At 45.7% G+C, this 14,847-nt stretch overlaps 1 long non-coding RNA gene across 1 annotated transcript in view; it reads right to left on the bottom strand.

Moving 5' to 3' along the window:
- Positions 1-14,847, bottom strand: part of LOC143782654 (uncharacterized) — a 44,035-nt gene that overhangs the window by 16,778 nt on the left and 12,410 nt on the right. The window lies entirely within an intron of this gene.

The following is a 14,847-nucleotide window of genomic DNA, read 5'->3' on the forward strand; positions in this document are numbered from 1 at the left end:
ATACAAGAACCCCCACACCGACTCACGATGTGAGGGGCGCACTCTGCACCCCAGAACTAACCAGCAAGCAAAAAATCACATGAAAGCAAGCTGGGCTGAACTCATAATATAATGAGAAACGTTTTCAAGGAAATAATGAGAAACTGAACAAGCAAACTTAGCTTCTCATAGCAGGAGACTGGTCACAAGAAATATTCTGGAGGGCACAGGATCAGGACTGAATACACCGACAGCAGGCGACAAATAAAGGTCCAGGTGAGTTAAATAGGCCCAGCCTAGCAGGAGATGAAACAGCTGAGCCCAGCCATATCGCTAAAGGCCACCAGAGGGAGCCCAAGAACAAACTCACACAGTACCACTCATGACCACAGGAGGGAGCCCGAGAACGGAATTCACAACAGTACCCCCCCCCCTTGAGGAGGGGTCACCGAACCCTCACCAGAGCTCCCAGGCCGATCAGGACGAGCCAAATGAAAGGCACGAACCAAATCGGCCGCATGGACATCGGAGGTGACAACCCAGGAATTATCTTACTGACCATAACCCTTCCATTTCACCAAGTACTGAAGTCTCCGTCTCGAAATACGAGAATCCAAGATCTTCTCCACCACATATTCCAACTCCCCCTCGACCAAGACCGGAGCAGGAGGATCAACAGAAGGGACCACAGGCACCACATATCTCCGCAACAATGACCTATGGAACACATTATGAATGGCAAACGATGTTGGGAGGTCCAAACGAAAAGACACAGGGTTGAGGATTTCCAAAATCTTATAAGGACCGATGAAATGAGGCTTGAACTTAGGAGAGGAAACTTTCATCGGGACATAACGAGAAGACAACCATACCAAATCCCCCACACGAAGTCGGGGACCCACACAGCGACGGCGGTTAGCAAAGCGCTGAGCCTTCTCTTGGGACAAAGTCAAATTGTTCACCACATGGTTCCAAATCTGCTGCAACCTATCCACCACAGAATCCACCCCAGGACAGTCAGAAGACTCAACCTGACCCGAGGAGAAACGAGGATGAAAACCAGAATTGCAAAAGAAAGGTGAAACCAAAGTAGCAGAACTAGCCCGATTATTGAGGGCGAACTCAGCCAATGGCAAAAAGGTCACCCAATCATCCTGGTCAGCAGAAACAAAACATCTCAAATAAGTTTCCAAGGTCTGATTAGTTCGTTCGGTTTGACCATTCGTCTGAGGATGGAAGGCTGACGAAAAAGACAATTCAATGCCCAACTTAGCACAAAAGGATCGCCAAAATCTGGACACAAACTGGGATCCTTGTTATGACCCCAGTGGACAGGGTTTCAGAGGAACGTGTAAGTCTGCAAGATACAAAAATCCAGCTCATAGGGCTGTGGTAACTGGGTTGACCAAATAGCTACTCCTAACGCCAACACTAGAAGTAGCCGGGGATCATGCCTACGGTGATCGCTAGATGACTCGCGCCAGCCGGAGAATCTAACTACCCCTAGGAGAAGAAAACAAAGACCTCTCTTGCCTCCAGAGAAAGGGACCCCAAAGCAAGATACAAGCCCCCCACAAATAATAACGGTGAGGTAAGAGGAAATGACAAACACAGAAATGAACCAGGTTCAGCAAAGAGAGGCCAGCTTACTAATAGCAGAATATAGCAAGATAACTTATCTGGTCAACAAAAACCCTATAAAAATCCACACTGGAGATTCAAGAACCCCCGAACCGTCTAACGGTCCGGGGGGAGAACACCAGCCCCCTAGAGCTTCCAGCAAAGGTCAGGATACAGATAGGAACAAGCTGGACAAAAATACCAAACAAAACAAAAGCAAAAAGCAAAGAAGCAGACTTAGCTTGAAAAACAGGAACCAGGATCAGAGGACAAGAGCACAACAGATTAGCTCTGATTTCAACGATGCCAGGCATTGAACTGAAGGTCCAGGGAGCTTATATAGCAACGCCCCTGAACTAACGGCCCAGGTGAGGATATAGAAAAAGACAGACGCTCCAGAGTCAAATCACTAATGACCACTAGAGGGAGCAAAAAGCAAAATCACAACAGTACCCCCCCCCTTAGTGAGGGGTCACCGAACCCTCACCACAACCACCAGGGCGATCAGGATGAGCGGCGTGAAAGGCACGAACTAAATCGGCCGCATGAACATCAGAGGCGACCACCCAGGAATTATCTTCCTGACCATAGCCCTTCCACTTGACCAGGTACTGAAGCCTCCGCCTGGAGAGACGAGAATCCAAGATCTTCTCCACCACGTACTCCAACTCGCCCTCAACCAACACCGGAGCAGGAGGCTCAGCAGAAGGAACCACAGGCACAACGTACCGCCGCAACAAGGACCTATGAAACACGTTGTGGATAGCAAACGACACAGGAAGATCCAGGCGAAAGGATACAGGATTAAGAATTTCCAATATCTTGTAAGGACCAATAAAACGAGGTTTAAATTTGGGAGAGGAAACCTTCATAGGAACAAAGCGGGAAGAAAGCCACACCAAATCCCCAACACGTAGTCGGGGACCCACACCGCGCACCGCGGCGGCGGTTGGCAAAGCGCTGAGCCCTCTCCTGTGACAACTTCAAGTTGTCCACCACAAGATTCCAGATCCGCTGCAACCTATCCACCACAGAATCCACCCCAGGGCAGTCAGAAGGTTCCACATGACCCGAAGAAAAACGAGGGTGGAAACCAGAGTTGCAGAAAAACGGCGAAACCAAGGTGGCGGAACTAGCCCGATTATTAAGGGCAAACTCAGCTAACGGCAAGAAGGTCACCCAATCGTCCTGATCAGCAGAGACAAAACACCTCAAATAAGCCTCCAAAGTCTGATTAGTTCGCTCCGTCTGTCCATTAGTCTGAGGATGGAAAGCAGACGAAAACGACAAGTCAATGCCCATCCTACTACAAAAGGATCGCCAGAATCTGGAAACGAACTGGGATCCTCTGTCTGACACAATATTCTCAGGGATGCCGTGCAAACGAACCACGTTCTGGAAAAACACAGGAACCAGATCGGAAGAGGAAGGCAGCTTAGGCAAAGGAACCAAATGGACCATCTTGGAGAAGCGATCACATATCACCCAGATAACAGACATGCCCTGAGACACCGGAAGATCAGAAATGAAATCCATGGAGATATGTGTCCAAGGTCTCTTAGGGACAGGCAAGGGCAAGAGCAACCCGCTGGCACGAGAACAGCAAGGCTTAGCTCGAGCACAAGTCCCACAGGACTGTACAAATGACCGCACATCCCTAGACAAGGAAGGCCACCAAAAGGATCTGGCCACCAGATCTCTGGTGCCAAAAATTCCTGGGTGACCTGCCAACACCGAGGAATGAACCTCGGAAATGACTCTGCTGGTCCACTTATCAGGCACAAACAGTCTGTCAGGTGGACAAGAATCAGGCCTATCAGCCTGAAATCTCTGCAACACACGTCGCAGATCTGGAGAAATAGCTGACAAGATAATACCATCCTTAAGAATACCAACAGGTTCAGCGACTCCAGGAGCATCAGGCACAAAGCTCCTGGAAAGAGCATCGGCCTTCACATTCTTTGAACCTGGTAAATACGAGACAACAAAGTCAAAACGGGAGAAAAACAATGACCAGCGGGCCTGTCTAGGATTCAGGCGTTTAGCAGACTCGAGATACATCAGATTTTTGTGATCAGTCAAGACCACCACACGATGCTTAGCACCCTCGAGCCAATGACGCCACTCCTCAAATGCCCATTTCATGGCCAACAACTCCCGATTGCCCACATCATAATTTCGCTCCGCAGGCAAAAACTTCCTAGAGAAAAAGGCGCAAGGTCTCATAACAGAGCAACCAGGGCCTCTCTGCGACAAAACGGCCCCTGCTCCAATCTCTGAAGCATCCACCTCAACTTGAAAGGGAAGCGAGACATCAGGCTGGCACAAAACAGGCGCCGAAGTAAACCGACGTTTCAACTCCTGGAAAGCCTCCACGGCAGCAGGAGCCCAATTAACCACATCGGAGCCCTTCTTGGTCATATCCGTCAAAGGTTTCACAATGCTAGAAAAGTTAGCGATAAAACGACGGTAGAAGTTAGCGAAACCCAAGAACTTCTGAAGACTCTTAACTGACGAGGGCTGAGTCCAATCAAGAATAGCTCGGACCTTGACTGGGTCCATCTCCACAGCAGAAGGGGAAAAAATGAACCCCAAAAAGGGAACCTTCTGTACACCAAAAAGACACTTTGAGCCCTTGACAAACAAAGAATTTTCACGCAAAATTTTAAAGACCATCCTGACCTGCTCCACATGCGAGTCCCAATTATCAGAAAAAACCAGAATATCATCCAGATAAACGATCAGAAATTTATCCAGATAGTTCCGGAAAATGTCATGCATAAAGGACTGAAAAACTGAAGGGGCATTAGAGAGCCCAAAAGGCATCACCAAGTACTCAAAATGACCTTCGGGCGTATTGAATGCGGTTTTCCATTCATCCCCTTGCTTAATGCGCACAAGGTTGTACGCACCACGAAGGTCTATCTTGGTAAACCACTTGGCACCTTTAATCCGGGCAAACAAGTCAGACAACAGCGGCAAAGGATACTGAAATTTGACAGTGATCTTATTTAAAAGCCGATAGTCAATACAAGGCCTCAAAGATCCGTCCTTTTTAGCCACAAAAAAGAATCCCGCACCAAGAGGGGAAGAAGACGGACGGATGTGTCCTTTCTCCAGAGACTCCTTGATATATGAACGCATAGCGGTATGTTCAGGTATCGACAGATTAAACAGTCTTCCCTTAGGAAATTTACTGCCTGGAATCAAATCTATTGCACAGTCACATTCCCTATGAGGAGGCAATGCACTGGACCTGGACTCGCTAAAGACATCCTGATAATCAGACAAGTACTCCGGAACTTCCGAAGGCGTAGAAGAAGCAATAGACACAGGCAGGGAATCCTCATGAATACCACGACAGCCCCAACTAGACACTGACATAGCCTTCCAGTCAAGGACTGGATTATGGGTCTGTAACCATGGCAGCCCCAAAACAACCAAATCATGCATTTTATGTAGAACGAGAAAACGTATCACCTCGCGGTGTTCAGGAGTCATGCACATGGTAACCTGTGTCCAATACTGCGGCTTATTTTCTGCCAATGGCGTAGCATCAATACCCCTAAGAGGGATAGGATTTTCTAATGGTTCAAGAATAAAACCACAGCGCTTAGCAAATGACAGATCCATAAGACTCAGGGCAGCACCTGAATCCACAAACGCCATGACAGGATAAGACGACAGTGAGCAAATCAAAGTTACAGACAGAATAAACTTAGGATGCAAATTACCAACGGTGACAGGACTAACAACCTTAGATATACGTTTAGAGCATGCTGAGATAACATGTGTAGAATCACCACAGTAGTAGCACAAGCCATTCCGGCGTCTATGAATTTTCCTCTCATTTCTAGTCAGGATTCTATCACATTGCATCAAATCAGGTGTCCGTTCAGACAACACCATGAGGGAATTTGCGGTTTTTCTATCACATTGCATCACATCAGGTGTCTGTTCAGACAACAACATGAGGGAATTTGCGGTTTTGCGCTCCCACAACCGCCGGTCAATTTGAATAGCCAGGGACATGGTATCATTCAGACCTGTGGGAATGGGAAAACCCACCATAACATTCTTAATGGCCTCCGAAAGGCCATTTCTAAAATTAGCGGCCAGTGCACACTCGTTCCAATGTGTCAGCACGGACCATTTCCGAAATTTTTGGCAATACACCTCAGCCTCGTCCTGGCCCTGAGACATAGCCAGCAAGGCTTTCTCTGCCTGAATCTCAAGATTGGGTTCCTCATAAAGTAAACCGAGCGCCAGAAAAAACGCATCAATATCAGCCAATGCCGGATCTCCTGGCGCCAACGAAAAAGCCCAATCCTGAGGGTCACCCCGTAAGAATGAAATAACAATTTTTACTTGTTGAGCAGAGTCTCCAGACGAACAAGGTTTCAGGGACAAAAATAATTTACAATTATTCCTGAAATTCCTAAACTTAAATCGGTCTCCTGAAAACAGTTCAGGAATCGGAATCTTGGGTTCAGACCTAGGATTTCTGGTAACATAATCTTGTATACCCTGCACACGAGCGGCAAGCTGGTCCACACTTGTAATCAAGGTCTGGACATTCATGTCTGCAGCAAGCTTAAGCCACTCTGAGGTAAAGGGGAAAAGAAAAGAAAAAAAAAAAAAAAAATGAGAGAGGGAAAAAAAAACTCAAAATTTTCTTTCTTATAATCCCACTTCTGCAATGCATTAAACATTTAATACTGGCCTGGCATACTGTTATGACCCCAGTGGACAGGGTCTCAGAGGAACGTGTAAGTCTGCAAGATACAAAAATCCAGCTCATAGGGCTGTGGTAACTGGGTTGACCAAATAGCTACTCCTAACGCCAACACTAGAAGTAGCCGGGGATCATGCCTACGGTGATCGCTAGATGACTCGCGCCAGCCGGAGAATCTAACTACCCCTAGGAGAAGAAAACAAAGACCTCTCTTGCCTCCAGAGAAAGGGACCCCAAAGCAAGATACAAGCCCCCCACAAATAATAACGGTGAGGTAAGAGGAAATGACAAACACAGAAATGAACCAGGTTCAGCAAAGAGAGGCCAGCTTACTAATAGCAGAATATAGCAAGATAACTTATCTGGTCAACAAAAACCCTATAAAAATCCACGCTGGAGATTCAAGAACCCCCGAACCGTCTAACGGTCCGGGGGGAGAACACCAGCCCCCTAGAGCTTCCAGCAAAGGTCAGGATGCAGATAGGAACAAGCTGGACAAAAATACCAAACAAAACAAAAGCAAAAAGCAAAAAAGCAGACTTAGCTTGAAAAACAGGAACCAGGATCAGAGGACAAGAGCACAACAGATTAGCTCTGATTTCAACGATGCCAGGCATTGAACTGAAGGTCCAGGGAGCTTATATAGCAACGCCCCTGAACTAACGGCCCAGGTGAGGATATAGAAAAAGACAGACGCTCCAGAGTCAAATCACTAATGACCACTAGAGGGAGCAAAAAGCAAAATCACAACAGATCCTCTGTCGGACACAATGTTCTCCGGAATACCATGTAAACGAACCACATTCTGAAAAAACAGTGGCACCAAATTGGAGGAAGAAGGCAACTTAGGCAAGGGTACCAAATGGACCATTTTGGAAAAACGATCACAAACCACCCAGATGACAGACATCTTCTGAGAGACAGGAAGATCCGAAATAAAATCCATGGAAATATGCGCCCAAGGCCTCTTCGGGACAGGCAAAGGCAAAAGCAATCCACTGGCACGAGAACACGAAGGCTTGGCCCGAGCACAAATCCCACAGGACTGCACAAAGGAACGCACATCCCGCGACAAGGAAGGCCACCAAAAGGATCTCGCCACCAAATCCCTGGTACCAAAAATCCCAGGATGACCTGCCAACACCAAAGAGTGAACCTCGGAAATAACTCTACTGGTCCATCTGTCTGGGACAAACAGTCTCTCCGGTGGGCAACGGTCAGGTCTATTGGCCTGAAACTCCTGCAACACCCGTCGCAGATCAGGAGAGATGGCAGACAAAATCACCCCCTCTTTGAGAACACCAGTCAGTTCAGAAACTTCCGGGGAGTCAGGTACAAAAACTATCAAAAGTAAACCACGCAGAGAATACAAGAACCCCCACACCGACTCACGATGTGAGGGGCGCACTCTGCACCCCAGAACTAACCAGCAAGCAAAAAATCACATGAAAGCAAGCTGGGCTGAACTCATAATATAATGAGAAACGTTTTCAAGGAAATAATGAGAAACTGAACAAGCAAACTTAGCTTCTCATAGCAGGAGACTGGTCACAAGGAATATTCAGGAGGGCACAGGATCAGGACTGAATACACCGACAGCAGGCGACAAATAAAGGTCCAGGTGAGTTAAATAAACCCAGCCTAGCAGGAGATGAAACAGCTGAGCCCAGCCATATCGCTAAAGGCCACCAGAGGGAGCCCAAGAACAAACTCACACAGTACCACTCATGACCACAGGAGGGAGCCCGAGAACGGAATTCACAACAGGTGGAGCCACATATTCATTACTGTAATGAGTGGTAACGGTGACCGCTCAGTACAGGAAGAAGCTGCGGCGTTGGGGAACCAGGGACTGCACAGCGCCAGGAGCAGGTGAGTATAACGGGGAGGGGAGCGCTGCGCGATATTCACCTGCTCCTCGTTCCGGGCGGCTGCTCCGTCTTCAGCATCTTCTGCAGTGACTTTCAGGTCAGAGGGTGCGGTGATGTGGTTAGTGCGCGCCCTCTGCCTGAACGTCAGTGCAGAAGACACTGAAGATGGAGCGGCGCCGGAACGAAGTCAGGTGAATATTGAAAGTGCCAGGGGCCTGAGCGACGGAGAGGTGAGTATGTGATTTATTTATTTTTTATCGCAGCAACAGCAAATGGGGCAAGTGTCTGTATGGAGCATCTTATGGGGCCATAACGTTTGTGCAGCACTATATGGGGCAAGTGTCTGTATGGGGCCATAATCAACGTTTGTGCAGCACTGTATGGGGCAAGTGTCTGTATAGAGCATCTTATGGGGCCATAACATTTGTGCAGCACTATAATGGGGCAAGTGTCTGTATGGGGCCATAATCAATGTTTGTGCAGCACTGTATGAGGCAAGTGTCTGTATGGAGTATCTTATGGGGCCATAATGTTTGTGTGCAGCATTATATGGGGCAAATATCTATATGGAGTATCTTATGGTGCCATAATTAACGTTTGTGCAGCATTATATGGGGCAAATGTCTGTATGGAGTATCTTATGGGGCCATAACGTTTGTGCAGCACTATATGGGGCAAATATCTTTATGGAGCATCTTATGGGGCCATAATTAACATTTGTGGAGCATTATATGGGGCAAGTGTCTGTATGGAGCATCTTATGGGGCCATAATCAAGGTTTGTGCAGCACTATATGGGGCAAATATCTATATGGAGTATCTTATGGTGCCATAATTAACGTTTGTGCAGCATTATATGGGGCAAATGTCTGTATGGAGTATCTTATGGGGCCATAACGTTTGTGCAGCACTATATGGGGCAAATATCTTTATGGAGCATCTTATGGGGCCATAATTAACATTTGTGGAGCATTATATGGGGCAAGTGTCTGTATGGAGCATCTTATGGGGCCATAATCAAGGTTTGTGCAGCACTATATGGGGCAAATATCTTTATGGAGCATCTTATGGGGCCATAATCAACATTTGTGCAGCATTATATTGGGAAAATGTGTCTATGGAGCATCTTATGGGGCCATTATTAACCTTTATGCAGGATTATATTGGGCATATTTTAATATGGAGCATCTTATGGGGTCATCGTAAACTTTATGGAGCATTATATGGGGCTCCTGATTCAATATGGATATTCAAAAACACTTAACCTACTGATGTCTCAATTAATTTTACTTTTATTGGTATCTATTTTTACTTTTGACATTTACCGGTAGCTGCTGCATTTCCCACCCTAGGCTTATACTCGAGTCATTAAGTTTTCCCAGTTTTTTGTGGCAAAATTAGGGGGGTCGGCTTATACTCGGGTCGGCTTATATTCGAGTATATACGGTAAATTTTGGTGGTAAAAACGTAATTATTTTTATTTCACTGCAAAACAGTATAAAATTCTGTGACACACTTATGGTGTAAATATGATCACTGCATCACTAGATGAATTCGTTGAGAGGTCTGGTTTGTAAAATGGGGTCACTTATGGGGATTCTGCTGTGCTGGCACTTCAGGGGCTCTCCTGGTGGGTCATGGCATCCGCAAGCCATAACAGTAAAATCTGCACTATAATATAGTGCTCCTTCCCTTCTGAGCTTTACACTCTGCCTGAAAAGTACTTCCTGACTACATGTAGGGTATAGGCGCACTCAGGAAAAGATGGAAAAATTTGTAAACATTTCTCCTATGAGCCCACAGAAAAATTAAAAACTTGGTGATAAAATAACATTTTAGTGGTAAAAATTATTTATTATTTCTTCACCGCTCAATGGTATAAAATTCTGTGAAGCACATATGGTGTTAATATAATCACTGCTCCCCTAGATGAATTCATTATGGAGTTTAGTTTGTAAAATGAGTTCACATATGGGGGGTTCATGTTGTTCTGGCACCTCAGGGGCTTTACCAATGTGACAGGGCACCATAAAACCATTCCAGCAAAATCTGAACTCCAATATAGCTCTTCTTCCCTTCTGAGCTTTGCATTGTGCCTAAAAAGTAGTTTTCCCACATATGGGGTATTGGCGTACTCAGGAGAAGTTGCACTACAAATTGTATGGTGCAATTTCTCCTGTTACCCTTGTGAAAATAAAAAAATTAGGGCTAAAATAACATTTGAGCGAATATGTCCGTAAAACGATCGCCAAACAAATTCTGCATGAATATGGCACATTCGGATTTGTGATCGGTAATACAAGCATTTTTCTTAAAATCAGAAAAAGTCGGTAATATTTGGTAAAAGATAGAGTAAAAGCCGGTAATTCATGTGCCGCGTTCAATAAAATAACATTGTTACAGGTTAGAATAGGATAGAATAGATACACACACATAGAATACATATACAGGTATATATAAATGTCAGTGACACACACACATATATATATATACAGTATGTATATAGTACATAGATAGAAGAAAAGCCAGCAATTCATCAGTCGCAGTAATGCAAAATCACAGCAGGAGCCGACAGGATAGAAGAGTTGGAATACACACAGTAAATACATATAGAATAGGTAGATATGCAGATGTCTGTGACAAATAAAATTAGTACAGTGTGTGTGTGTGCAGCTTACTGTACATGTAATAAAAGATTATTTTTCTAAAAAAATGGTGTGGGCTCCCACGTAATTTTCGTAACCAGCAGAGGGAAAGCTGACGGCTGACGGCTGGGGGCCGATGTTTATAGCCTGGGAAGGGGGTAATACCCATGAAGCTTCCCATTCCAGGCTATTAATATCAGCTCACAGCTGTATACTTAGCCTTTACTGGTTATTAAAATGGGGGACCCTACAAGAAATGACGTACAGTCCCCCTATAATTAACAACCAGCAAAGGCTATGCAGACAGCTGCGGGCTGAAATTAAGAGCCAAAAAAGCGGCCATGGATACTGCCCCCCCCAGACTGAAAACATCAGCTCTCAGCCACTCTAGAAAAGGCACATCTATAAGATGTGCCAATTTTGGCATTTAGCCTCCCTCTTCCCACTTGCTCTGTAGCGGTGGCAAGTGGGGTGACAGTTGGGAAGGTTGATATCACCTTTGTATTGTCAGGTGACATCAAGCCCCGAGATTAGCAATGGAGAGGCTTCAATAAGACGCCCCCATTACTAACCCCATAGTCACATTGTAAGAAGAAACAAACACCCAGAAAAAAAGTCCTTTAATTGAAAGAAAGACACAGACTACTTTAATAATCTTAATTAAACCATACTTTCAACCTCGCTTAATTCCACCAAAACCCTCATTCTCCTGTAATAAACCAAAAATAATACCATACCTGTCTGTCGTTCTGTCCCACGCCATAATCCATGCTTGGGGAGAAATAGCTTTCAGCCTGGATGTTGCCCAGATGCGACCATCCAGGCTGAGAACCACTGATGAATGAACTGCTGTGAGCGCAGCCTCAGTGATTAGCGGTGACATCACCGAGGCTCCGTTCCCAGCTGGGCTGAACTGCAGTGACCTCGGTGAGATCCCCACTAGCAATGTGAGAAAGTCGCGTGGTGCAGAGGCGAGTTTTCGGGAGAATTTCACTGCGGTAAATTTCAACTGCGATGAACTCGCCCCTGCACCGTGCGACTTTCTCATGGTGCTTGCGGGGATTTCATCTAATAAATGCGCCTTTTCTGGGCAGCTGTGGGATGCTATTTTTAGGCTGGGGGGTCAAAATCCATGGCCCCTTACCAGCCTAAGAATAAGAGCCCCCAGATGTCAGCTTTAGCAAGGCTGGTTGTTAAAAATGGAGGGGGGACCCCACGCCATTTTTTAAATTATTTAAATAATTAAAAAACAGTGTGGGGACCCCTCTATTCTTCACAAAAAACCTTGCTAACACTGACAGCTGAGAGTTGCAGCCCCCAGCTGTGAGTTTTGCCTGGCTAGTTTCCAAAAATAGGGGGGAGCCCAAGCAGGTATTTTTTTTAAAATTATATATTTACAGTGCAGGAGCATCTGATGAATATTCCCATCATCCGCTCCTGCTTTCGCTGTTATTAACGGCAGCAGGTGTCAGATGATGGGAACGGTTGTCTCATCAGCTGACACCAGTGACCGGAGGTAAACTGTATACCTCTGATCACAGCTGAGCATTCACGCTCTTTTGACAGTGTGGGAACTGCAATTCTTTGACCGGCGGGGATAGTTTCACCGCCGATCTGAAGCGGTGTTTGCTGCGCTGTCAGGCATATGACAGCATGTCAAACACTGTATTGTCGGGCCCCCCATTCAAGTGAATGGGGTTCGGGTCCGCTCTGCTGGTTGACAGGCTGTATGGAGGCATCCTGCAGCCTGCCATCTAGATGTAGCAGAGCTGACTGTGAGGTCACATCCTGCTGTCCTTGACTTTCCTGCAGCACATACGTTGCAAGAAAAGTCAACCTGCATATTTGCAGCATTTCTTCACCATCCATTCAAGTCAATGGCTGAAAAACCATGAAATAAGCTGAAAGAAGTGACATACTCAGTGTAAAAAAAGCGCTGCAAAGCACAAAATCCTGATGACAAAAAAAAAACGTGTGTGCATGAGATTTCTGAAATCTCATAGGCTTTTTATGGTACTGTAAAATAACAGCTGAAAATTAGCACAAAAAATGCAGCAAAAAATGCAGCAAAAACGCCCAGTGTGAACTTACCCTAACACTGGGCCGAGTGCTATGCAATGTTTTCTCGCATAGCACTCGCCCGTATCCTACGGTAGTGTGACGCCAGCCTTCATCAGCCGCTCCTGTGCTGTAAATAAATAATTTAAAAAATAAAATCCTGCGTGAGTTCCCCTGTATTTTTGATAACCAGCCAGGCAAAACTCACAGCTGGGGGCTGCAATCCTCAGCTGTCAGCTTCAGCAAGGCTGGCTAATAAGAATGGAGGGGTCCCCACACCATATTTTTTAATAAGTTAAATAAATCATTTTAAAAAATGGCATGAGGTCCCCCCATTTTGACAACCAGCCCTGCTAAAGCAGGGGCCATGGATATTGCCCCCCAGCCTAAAAATAGCAGACCACAGCCACCCAGAAAAGGCATATTGATTAGATGCACCAATTCTGGCGCTTTGCCCAGCTCTTCCCACTTGCACTGTAGCAGTGGCAAGTGGGGTTCATATTTGTGCGATTGATGTCACCTTTCAGATGACATCAAGCCCCAAAGTTAGTAATGGAGAGGCATCAATAAGACGCCCCCATTACTAATCCCATGGTCACATTGTATAAAAACACACACACCAAGAAAAAAAACCTTTAATTGAAATTACACAGACTCCTTTAATAATCTTGGTTAAGCCATACTTACAACCTAATTCCACCGAAGCCCTCGTTCTCTTGTACTAAACCTAAAATAAGATTAAAACAACACTATACCATACCTGTCTGTCGTTCTGTCCCACGCCGTAATCCATGTCTGGGGAATTAATAGTTTTCAACCTGGACGGTGCCAAGATGCGACCATCCACGCTGAAAACTATTAATCCCCAGACATGAATTATGGCATGGGACAGAACGACAGACAGGTATGGTGTATTGTTGTTTTTATTATTTTAGTTTTATTACAGGAGAACGAGTGCTTCTGTGGAATTAGGTGTTAGGTCGGTGAGTATGAGGCTGGGGTCACACATGCGTGTTTTACGGACGTAAGAGCGCAGAAACTACGTCCGTAAAACACGCATTACATACGGCACAATGATTCTCAATGGGTCTAGTCCTATCAGGCGTATATTACGGATCCGTAATATACGGCATTGTACGGGCGTAGAAAATCGCAGCATGCTGCGTTTGTCAGCGTATCGCGCAAAAAATACGCCAATGAAAGTCTATGGGAGAGCGTATAATACGGAATGCTTACGGACCATGCGTGTGCCTTGCGAGAAATACGCAACTTACTGGCAGATGTCCTGAAACGTCCAAAGGCCTCAATCAGGCAGGTGAGACATGCTAATTAGCTGAAAAAGCCAGACAGTGAACCCGGAAGTCTGCTGCACGCCTCCACGGAGTGATATTCAGCATGGCCAACATTGTGAACGCGGACATGCTTATCATTTTGGTACAAGAGAGGCCTGTCATCTGGGACCAAAGAGACCCAAATTATGCCAACAGGGCACTAAAAGAGGCAGCATGGAGGAGCGTTTGTGTGGCCCTCTTCCCACATTATGACCAGCAGCCACGTGCGGCACAGCGACAGATAAGTAAGTACACCCATGTTTGAAATGTAATTTTATTGGGAATCATCAGGCGCTTACTACTTTGATTTTCTCATCAAGAATGGCAGAAATCTTCATGAAGGAAATAGAAAGCCCACTAGTAGATACATGGTGTTGTACATGATAACCGGTTTTCATTAATAATTACAATCGGTGGCCCTTTTACTACACAGTGTTTCCCATTATTTGTCCTTTCTGTGATGGAGGTTATTGGACTCTGGCCTTGTGGCCTTGCTTGCTTTTTTTTTTTATTTTATATTAAATGTGCTCCCCAAATGCCTATTTGGATGCTCCACTTAAATCTGTCTAGTCAGTTACACCTTTTGTGAGCTCTCTGCTTAATGGGCTA

This window comes from Ranitomeya variabilis, chromosome 6, assembly GCF_051348905.1.
Source record: "Ranitomeya variabilis isolate aRanVar5 chromosome 6, aRanVar5.hap1, whole genome shotgun sequence".
In the NCBI taxonomy this organism is placed as follows: domain Eukaryota; kingdom Metazoa; phylum Chordata; class Amphibia; order Anura; family Dendrobatidae; genus Ranitomeya; species Ranitomeya variabilis.